The sequence below is a fragment of the Meles meles genome, chromosome 3, assembly GCF_922984935.1.
Source record: "Meles meles chromosome 3, mMelMel3.1 paternal haplotype, whole genome shotgun sequence".
Classification (NCBI taxonomy): domain Eukaryota; kingdom Metazoa; phylum Chordata; class Mammalia; order Carnivora; family Mustelidae; genus Meles; species Meles meles.
Genome location: NC_060068.1, coordinates 141238953 through 141248763, shown reverse-complemented (window position 1 = coordinate 141248763; position 9811 = coordinate 141238953). Strand labels below are relative to the sequence as shown.

Sequence of the window (9811 nt, the reverse complement as noted above, 5' to 3'; positions counted from 1 at the left end):
CTTTTTGTTGTAACTTTTAAGCCAGAAAACTGGCACAACACGGAGTGATCATCCAAAATTATTTTTTTGCCGTATAACATTTCCCTAGAACTACAGATACCTATCAGGGCACTGATTAACCTGGCACTAGATCAATTTGGAGCCACAGCATCTTCATAACATCGAACTGCCCTGTAGAGGAAAACTGTTTCTAGGTTTTCTCGAGTTTTTCTTTTTTTCTTTTTTTTTCCCTAAGATTTTATTTATTTATTTATTTGACAGACAGATCACAAGTAGGCAGAGAGGCAGGCAAAGAGGTGGAAGGGAAGCAAGCTCCCTGCTGAGCAGAGAGCCCGATGTGGGGCTCCATCCCAGGACCCTGGGATCAGGACCTGAGCCAAAGGCAGAGGCTTTAACCCACTGAGCCCCCAGGTGCCCCTGTGAGGTTTTCTTTTTACTGTTACTCAGACGAGTTAGCTATTGGTCTTCATATTTGTGTAATCAAAATTAATTTGTGTGTGTTCTTAGAGTGCCATTGTTAACTTTGATTTACAGGCATTTTCATGAAATCTCTGAGATGTATTTCCCCTTTCGTCAAAACTCTGTACTCACAGGTTCATTCACGAAAGCAGAAAGGCTGACCACAAAAATTTGAAAGGATTTGGGCTCAAACTCAAATTCCAGAGTTAAGTCCTCAAACCTTTAAAGAAAGTTGCTCACGCCTGGTAGAATTCTCGAAACGTTGGAGGTCTTGCGGCTGTCGCTGGACTCCTAACTCAGCGTGCCCATTAGACCCTCCATCTGGGTCTATTTGGAGCAAGGGCTTGGAGACCCCCGAGAGGGGGCGTAGTGCTAGCATAAGGTGCAAAGCGCAGCGACACCCCACTCTCTCCCGCACTCTCGCTGCGCATGTGCAGCGCAAGACATTCTGGGAGTTGTATTTCGCAGTCGAAGGGACCCGGCTCCCTTGAGCCCAGCGCGAGGCTCCCTCTTCCGCGCATGTGTGCCCTCCTGATTCTCACTGCAGTGTCCCGGGGGAGGGGGCGAGTCCGGAGGCGCTAAGCACCGCGCCTGGTAGGTCTTGGTCGGGGCTGGAGGTGCGGGCTCGTGGAGGATACGGAAGAACAATGGGGTTCAGCAGGACTTTGGGGTACGCGTGGATCGGGGTGGTGTCAAAAGCTACAGCGACCCTTCTCAACCTGGGTCCGTGAGCCCGGGGAGGGCGAGGTCTCGGGACCGAATTCTTGCTGGTGTCGCGCTGCAGGTGTCGTGCCTTGAGTGCATCCGGCCGTGCCAGTGCGCGCCAAGTAGTGGACACTAAGGTGAGAAGCGCCCTCCCGGGTGTAGAAACAGAACCAAGCTTTACTGAAGGTCTGAAATGTTCTAGGTGGAGTGCTGCCTGCTTTTCCAAAGCCATCTAACCTTTAACCCTTACAGCAGCCCTCTAAGTCAGTTTTTCAAACCATCGGCTGCATCCCACTGAAATCTGTTTAATGAGCCAAGACTAGTATTTTTATTTGCCAGTACTTTTAGGTCGGGTATAATTTACACAGAATGATTTGCATATAATTTACAGAGAACAAAAGTGTAAAGTGTGTTGATGCACCCGTGTAACTACCACCTCCATCAAAATACGGGACATTTTGGGACGCCTGGGTGGTTCAGTGGGTTAAAAGCCTCTGCCTTCCGCTTGGGTCAGGATCTCAGGGTCCTGGGATCAAGCCCCGCATCTTGCTCTCTGCTCAGCGGGGAGCCTGCTCCCCCCCCCCTCCCCCGCCTGCCTATCTGCCTACTTGTGATCTCTGTCAAATAAATAAATAAAAATATTTTTTATAAAATACGGGACATTTTAATTCCCCAGAAAGTTCTGCTGCTTTTTTGTCAGCCCTTCCCCCCATCTCCTTAAAAACCAACCAGTTTTACAATTTCTATCTCTATAGGTTAATTTTGCCTTTGTAGAATATTATATAAATGGACTCCTACAGTAAGCAGGCACATTTAAAAAATAGATAAAATACTGTAAAATACCGCATATGTATTCCCTAAGGCTTATTTTATGAAATTTACTACATATAACTGTATTTTTTAAAATGACTATTTATTGGGCATCCATGAACCAGGCACTGTTTCTGGTGCTGGGGATATAGTACTGAATATACAGTACTGAATGAAGCAGACAAAAATCCCTGCTGTTATGAAATTTTATTTTTAGTAAGTAGAGACAGCCAATTAATAAGCATAATCATATAGTATATTAGATAGTAAATGATATATTAGAATTTATACACACAAAAAAAGTAGATCAGGGTAAGGGAGATGGGGGGAATTAAGTTCAAATTAGGTAGACAGCAGAGGCCTCCTTGGTGATTTTTGAGCAAAGACTTGAAGAAATAGAAGAGTGGGGGTGCCTGGTTGAATCAATCTGGTTAAGCATCTGACTCTTTTCTGCTCAGATCATGATCTGAGGGTCATGAGATGGAGCCCTGTGTCTGGCTCCATGCTCAGCTGGGGGGTGTGCTTGAGATTCTCTTCATCTCCCTTTGCTCCTTCCTCCCCGCCTCTCTGTCTCTCTGATAAATAAATCTTTAAAAAAAGAAAGAAACAGAAGGGTGTGCTGGGTAGAGGGAACAGTCAGCATGGACACACACACACACATTAACATACTAACATTAGGTTGTTTTGTAAAATATGTTTGTGTTACCTTAATCAATGATTCTTACCTTAATCACTGATATGACACAGATATTATTTCTAATTTTACTGAGCCTGGAGAGGTGACGTTGACTCATTTGCCCAAGGTCAAATAGCCAGCAGGTAAATTCAAACCCAAATATTTTCCTCCAAATCTTCTACTCTTTATATGTCTCCCAATCTAAAACATAGCATTTAACTGACTTCTACTCTCCCTTAGCTTAAAACACAGGATCTCACCTCCCCTGCGAAAGATTCCAGAAAGACTGTTGCATGAATCTCACCATGTAGACATATTTCCAGGGTCTGTTGATGTCTCTTCCGCAGTTCCTGGGTCCCACTGAGAACCTGTTCTTGGTACATTCTACCTTCAGACTCCAACCTGTCTGTGTTCCTACAGCCCAGAAGGCATGAATAAATGGTCAGAGAAGGATGGGCACCAACTGCCATTACATACTGATAAATATTTGGCAGCATCATTTTGGTTGACTATAAATTACTTTACCTTTGGAGTATGTATTTGTTTTACCAGTTCCGTGGGTTGTTCCAACTTTTCAGTGTGTTAAAAAGTGCTGCAACAGATATTCTTGCAGACAAATCTTAGGGCAAATCTGTGGTTTTTCTCACAATGAATTCTGGAGGGCCCAGGAGACGTTCTCCCACAAAGTGGCTTCCTCAACCCTACAGCTGAGGCACCCATGTGTGGCTTTGTTACACCAGTGATTCTGGGATCTTCAAGTCATACCTGGTCTCTCATGGCTCCATCTCTTCCCATTACCTCTGTATTCATAGATCTCTGTCTTCACCCAAAGGCTGTAGAGAATGACCAAGTCCCAGTGAGTTAGTTTTTTCCATTATATAGGAACAGTAGTGGAAGACTAAAAATGACCATGTGAGCTAAAATCATGCAAAACAATCTTAATAATCAGTGGGATTTTTTATAATGGTTAGAGTTGTTTTATGACCTTTAAAAATTTTGGTTACTGGGGCACTTGGGTGGCTCAGTGGGTTAAAGCCTCTGCTTTTGGCTCAGGTCATGATCCCAGGGTCCTGGGATCGAGCCCCGCATCAGGCTCTCTGCTGGGTGGGGAGCCTGCTTCCCATCCCCCTCTCTCTGCCTGCCTCTCTGCCTACTTGTGATCTCTGTCTGTCAAATAAATAAAATCTTATTAAAAAATTTTGGTTACAACATTAAATCCTCTTACTGTTGATCATACAAGTATAGGAAAATGAAAAGTAGCAAAACAAATATTTAGTACATTGTTATTTTGAAGCATTGACAGTTAAAATATTTTATTTCTTTGTTAAAACAACTTATTAAGAGCATTTTGTATGGTGCCTTCTTCTCTTTGTATAACTTGATACCAAGTGAGTATCTTTTCTGTGCCATGGCAATTGGGTCAGATTCAATATTTGGTCCTTATATCTAGGACAACCAGTTCTAAATATTTATGGAGTGTTCAGTAAATGTTAGCTTGATGATTTAGTGAATGAATGGTCTAATGAATAATGAATACACAGTGTAAAGTATTTCAAATATGATTTTTGTGTTACCCACAAAATGGAACCTAAAACTAGAAAAATGGGCATCAAAGCATAGTGCTAGAGAAACAGAATGAGACCAAATTAGTATAATATCACCCAAAATGAAATGGGGCTAAATTTCAGGAAACATTATCAAATAATGAACATGCTTTAAACAAGTTGCCATGCTTTTTTTTTTCCATTTTGCGCAATACTGATGACTGATGACTTCATTTAGAATAGGAATGTGTTGTTGCAGGGACCAGTATCATTCAAGGACATGGCTGTGGATTTCACTGAGGAGGAGTGGCAGTATCTGGACCTTCCCCAGAGGCATCTCTACAGGGATGTGATGCTAGAGAACTATATCAACCTCATCTCAGTGGGTGAGGACCACTTCCCAGTGTTGACTGGCATGCGCCTAGTTAACTACTTTTCCTTTCTCAGTTGCTCCAAATAATCAACCCTTTTAAGTACTTTTACAAGTATGGCTCTAGGTCTTATTAGATTTAAGATTGACTGTCTTTGGGAGGTATGGCGACAAGTTTGTTTAAAGACTTATCTTTTTCAGGTACGAAGATGGGTACCTTCATCAGGCAGTTCCTGATGAAATTCGGGGTTCAAAGGACCTGAAGCCCAGGTAGCTAGGTCCAAATCCCATATCATTTCCCTTGACAGGATATCAAACCACAAAGCCATCTGTGATCCACAAGTTGGAACAAGGTGAAGAACCATGGATGATGGAGAGAGAAATCCCAAGTGGACCAGTTAGAGCCATGCAGGTGAGTTAGCTAAAGGGCTCTGTAGCTGGAAGGGGATGAAATTAAGATCACAGTTGATCCAATGGTTACCAGAGGGGAAGTGGTGAGAGGTTAGGTGAAATAGGGGAAGGAGATTAAGAGTACACTTGTCACGATGAGCACTGTAATACACGGAACTCTTGAATCACTCTGTTGTACACCTGAAACTAATACAACACTATATATTTACTGGAATTTAAGAGGAATTTTTTTAAAAGATCACAGTTGATCAGTAAGGGTTGGCATCTTTGAAAAATATGCTTCAGGACTCTCTTCTTGAAGCCCTTGGACCTTTGAAAATAACTGGGACGGTTGGTATAAGTTCCTTATTTACATGAATGCCATTTCCATAGATCACTTTCCCATATTAATGCCCTCCTTGCATGGCTATTAGAGAACAACATCTTCCCTTCCAGGTATATTCTGCCCGTGATTCTTACCAACTTCCTTTAAGACTTTGAGGAGTTTGTTTTTTTTTTTTAATTTTTGCAAAATATACGTCACATAGAATTTACTGTTTTTAAGTGTGCATTTCAGTGGCATTAAGTACATTCACACTGATGTGGCACCATGGCCACCATCCACCTCCAAAGCTCTTTCTTTCGAGCCTCATATTCTCTTCTGTGAATTAGCATAGTGTCATGATTTCTTGGGCTATTGCAAGGATTATACATGTATGTATGGTGCTCACAAGATGTTAGCTATCTTTGTATTTTCCAAGGGTATAATTGGAGTTCCCATTGTAATTAAACAGATAAGGAAACAATTCACTGTGATCAGGGCTTTGATGGAAGGGAGAGGTCTGTGGGGGGTGCATGTATCATTCTGTTTCATTCTCACAAGGGTAAGTGGCTGTAATGACTGCCCTGGCCCTGTCTCATTCCTGTATTAAGCCACTTTGTTTAGGGGTCGCTTCTAGAAGTGTACTGCTAATGTAACAAAAACTAAGATAGGTAACATTGGCCTAATACTGGGGCAGAGAGAAAACTGATGTCAGAGCCTGGAAAGATGGTGACCAACTGGCAAAACATATGATAAAATTGCCTTCCTCTACATAAGCCTACTGTGCTGACACCTCAGTGTTAGAAAACAGAATATTGGTAAGATTTGCTGATTGATATTAGCTGCCTTTGGCAAAATATTACAAGAAAGAGATCATCTTGGGCAAAAATTTATGAAATGAAAGCAAATAGAGTCCAGACATTTGAAGTCTTACAGAGTTAGAAAAAAAAACCAACTATCTTCGACTTCAAATAATAAGAGAATGATTTAAAAGACTTTATTTTCTTTATTTTTTCTTTAATATTCTTTAAATAGTCTTCACACCCAGCGTGGAGCCCAACATGGGGTTTGAACTCACAATACTGAGATCAAGACCTGAGCTGAGATCAAGAGTTGGACACTCAACGGATTGAGCCAACCACGCATCCCTAAAAGACTTTAAATATCAACAACCTGATAAATCTTTTCAGTGAAATAAAGGGACTCGGAAAAAAAAAAGATCCTATTAAGGGTCTGAAATCTCATCCAAGTCTGATATCCTCAAAGGAGAGCCTCATCTACCAATCTGGCTCCATGTTACAGTAGCTCAGTTTTAGTTAGCTGCAGCTGAGAAGACTGGGGCTTCCATGCCCAACCTAGATCCTGCTTGTACAGCAGAGGCTCTGCCCAAGGCAAGGAAAGCCAAGGACGCTGGGATCCTGTTCCCACCCCAACCCCCATGCTCTACTTTGTAGGGCTGATGTTTCATGCTAGGGAGCAAGATGAAAAGATAGCAAGCTATCATTCTCCCATGTCTCACGTACTGAGCAGAAGTTCTGTCCTGGAAGGAGTGACTCGAAAAGTCCTTGGGCTCCCATTTCTCCTCCAAAATTCCACTGGTTTGGTGGAGTTTCCATGCCAAGAGGAGAAGCCAAGAAGTCTCCACAGCTCCACTTGTAGGGTAGATGTGTCTGTCACTCCAGGAAAAATCGGCTGCCCCTTTGGAGCCATGAGACAACTGTCCAAAGGGAGAGACAAGAAGGGGAGGCGGCAGCTCCACGGAAGGAGCTGCCTTTATTTGGTACAAAGTGGGAGGAATGCATGACTTAGACATTTGTGAAAATAGAGACCTTAGTTGTAAACAATTATAACTTTACTAGTTCTATAAAACGAGTAACAACAAATGAAATGGCAGGCCATCCAGAAGTTTAACAGAAAGAACCAGGGAAATAGCTAAAAAGTGCCCTGCACAATCATAGTTATAGTAATCCATCTGGAAGGTTGTGCCCCTGTCTAGGTATCACATATACATCAAGGACAGACCAGACAGGCACTTGAAAGGTGCTAGTCACTGTTAGACATGGGGCAGGCTTGAAGGAATTCCCCAAGTCATACACAGATCCATGAACAAGGAGTGGAAGTCTTACTGGCTCATGGGGCTTAAGCACAACCTCTGATTGATCGCCAGCTGGACATTACAGTTTTTGAACCGGGGTGACTTCTAGGAAGCCCATGGGGAAACAGCACTGACCTCAGACACTACACACTGTCGGGGAAAATGGATTCCACAGAAACTAGTCCAGGGAAGCCATGAAGCCAACTAACAAAATTGACAAAACAGAGCGACATCAATGAGCCCTGAGAGGGATGTATCAGAATCCAAAGTTGCCACACCAACCTTTGTTATCTCAAAAACTATGAGAGATGCAGAGAAACAGAGTACTATCACTCTCGATACAGGAGAAACAATGGCAATTGAAACTACTTTGAGGAGGCCCAGACTTGGAACTTATATGGCAAGGAATCCAAAGAAGCTCTTAGAGTTCCAAAAAGCTAAAGGAAATTATGTTTATGACAGGAATGCATCAAATAGAGAATATCAGTAGGTAAACATCATTTGAAAGAGCCAAGTAGAAATTCTGGCATTGAAAGGTAACAATACTTGAAATGGAGATTCACTATAAGGGCTCAACAGTCGATTTAAGCTGGCAGAAGAATTAGTAACTTTGAAGCTAGATCATTAGTATACATTCTGAGAACAGAAGGGGAAAAAAGAACAAAGAATAATTAACCAAGCAGCCTTCTGGTTTCTTGTCTCACATAGAGAAGTCTTGGAAGTTGTCAGTCCCATTTTTTACAACAAGGAAAACAGTCTCAACAAACTGGGAATCAACAATTCCTCTTGATCTTGCAAAGAATTGAGGTCACAGGACAAAGGACTGCTGTGAATACTAGCCAGGAAGGCAGATACTGGGAGGTTATGGGAGAGGATGGCTAAGGAGTATAGTATATCTTTCTGAGGGGATGGTGACCCGTGTCTGTGCATGCATTGAAACCCTTGAATTATATAGTTTTAATGGGTGAATTGTATGACATATGAACTGTATCTCCATGAATCTGCTTTTAAAAATTGAGCTGCTGGGTCTGTAACATAAAGAGATATATTTACAACACAAAGTAGAAGCAAAGAAAAGTTATGAGGAAGTAAGGAAGTATTTGTGTGTCCTTTCTTCTCTTGGTTTCTTCAAAAGATGCAAAATTATATAAAGCAACAATTACAACACTATATTGTTGGGTTTTAATACATAGAGACGTGTGAAAATAATAGCATAAAGTGGGTCAAGTGTGGCAAATTTTCCATATATCTTGGAATTGATATCAATCTGAAGGATATTATGACAAATTAAGAGATAATGTTCAAGCCCTAGAGCAAACACTGAGGAAATAATAAGTAGTTTAAAAATCAATAGAAATTCTGCCCCAAGAATGGAGAGCATAACTTTTCAGTCCTTAGGTGTGTGCTGGGCATAGTGACCTTCAAAGTGGATAGTGTAGAAAGAGAGGGGGAAAGAATAATTTAAAGTTATTACAGAATAATTACAGAAGCATAACAAACACTACCTCAGACATGATCAATGTTGATAACAACCCTGCTAAGTCACGTTGATGCCAGGCACCCTTGCTAGAAGATGATGAAATGGCTCTTAGCCTCTGTCATCTTCCTCCCTAAAACACAGAACTGCAGTCTAAGCATGAGAAAAGTATCAGAAAATTCTCAGGAGGGACATTCTGCAAAGTACCTGACCAGTCCTTCTCAATTCTGTCAAGGTTATAAAAACAAGGAAAGTCAGAGAAACTGCCTCAGCAGAGGAGCCTAAGTAGACATGATGACTAAATGTAATGTAGTATCCTAGAGGGAATCCCGGAACAGAAAAAGGACGTCTGATAAAAGCTAAAGAAATCTGAGTAAAGCACGGACTTCGGTTAATTATAATGTATCAGCTTTGGTTCATTTATTATAACAAATGTTCCACAGAATGTAATATGTTAATAAGAATGTAATTTGAGCCTAGTGGCCAATAGACTATTTCTCTTTCTAAACTACTTCAGATAATGGAATCAACAGAATATAACATCCTAACTATCAACCTACATACTAGAGAATCCGCAAATGCTATCCTCCACAAATGGAATCATCCGCTAGGAGTTCTTGAGAAAGCCCTGTGACGTGGAACAAAATTTAGAACCAACATGGTAGAGTAAGAGGTTTCCGCCTCCTTCTTTTTTCTTTAATAAAAATTACTTGGGGGGCACCTGGGTGGCTCAGTGGGTTAAAGCCTCTGCCTTCGGCTCAGGTCATGATCTCAGGGTCCTGGGATCGAGCCCTGTATCAGGCTCTCTGCTCAGCGGGGAGCCTGCTTCCCCCTCTCTCTCTCTGTCTGCCTCTCTGCCTACTTGTGATCTCTCTCTCTGTCAAATAAATTTAAAAAAAAATTACTTGGGGAGCATCCTGACATCTCCCCCTACACAGGGCATGATGGAAAAGACAGAGTTGG

At 41.9% G+C, this 9811-nt stretch overlaps 1 long non-coding RNA gene across 2 annotated transcripts; it reads left to right on the top strand.

Annotated features, from left to right (window-relative positions):
• The first annotated feature begins 980 nt into the window (after positions 1 to 980).
• LOC123938005 lies at positions 981 to 8953 on the top strand. Of its 2 annotated transcripts, none has more exons than XR_006817649.1 (4): positions 981 to 1053; positions 4454 to 4580; positions 4873 to 4976; positions 6312 to 8953. It is a non-coding gene; the product is annotated as an uncharacterized LOC123938005 (long non-coding RNA). The 2 variants fall into 2 exon arrangements; XR_006817648.1 differs by lacking the exon at positions 981 to 1053 and adding an exon at positions 1069 to 1301.
• The last annotated feature ends 858 nt before the right edge of the window (positions 8954 to 9811 follow it).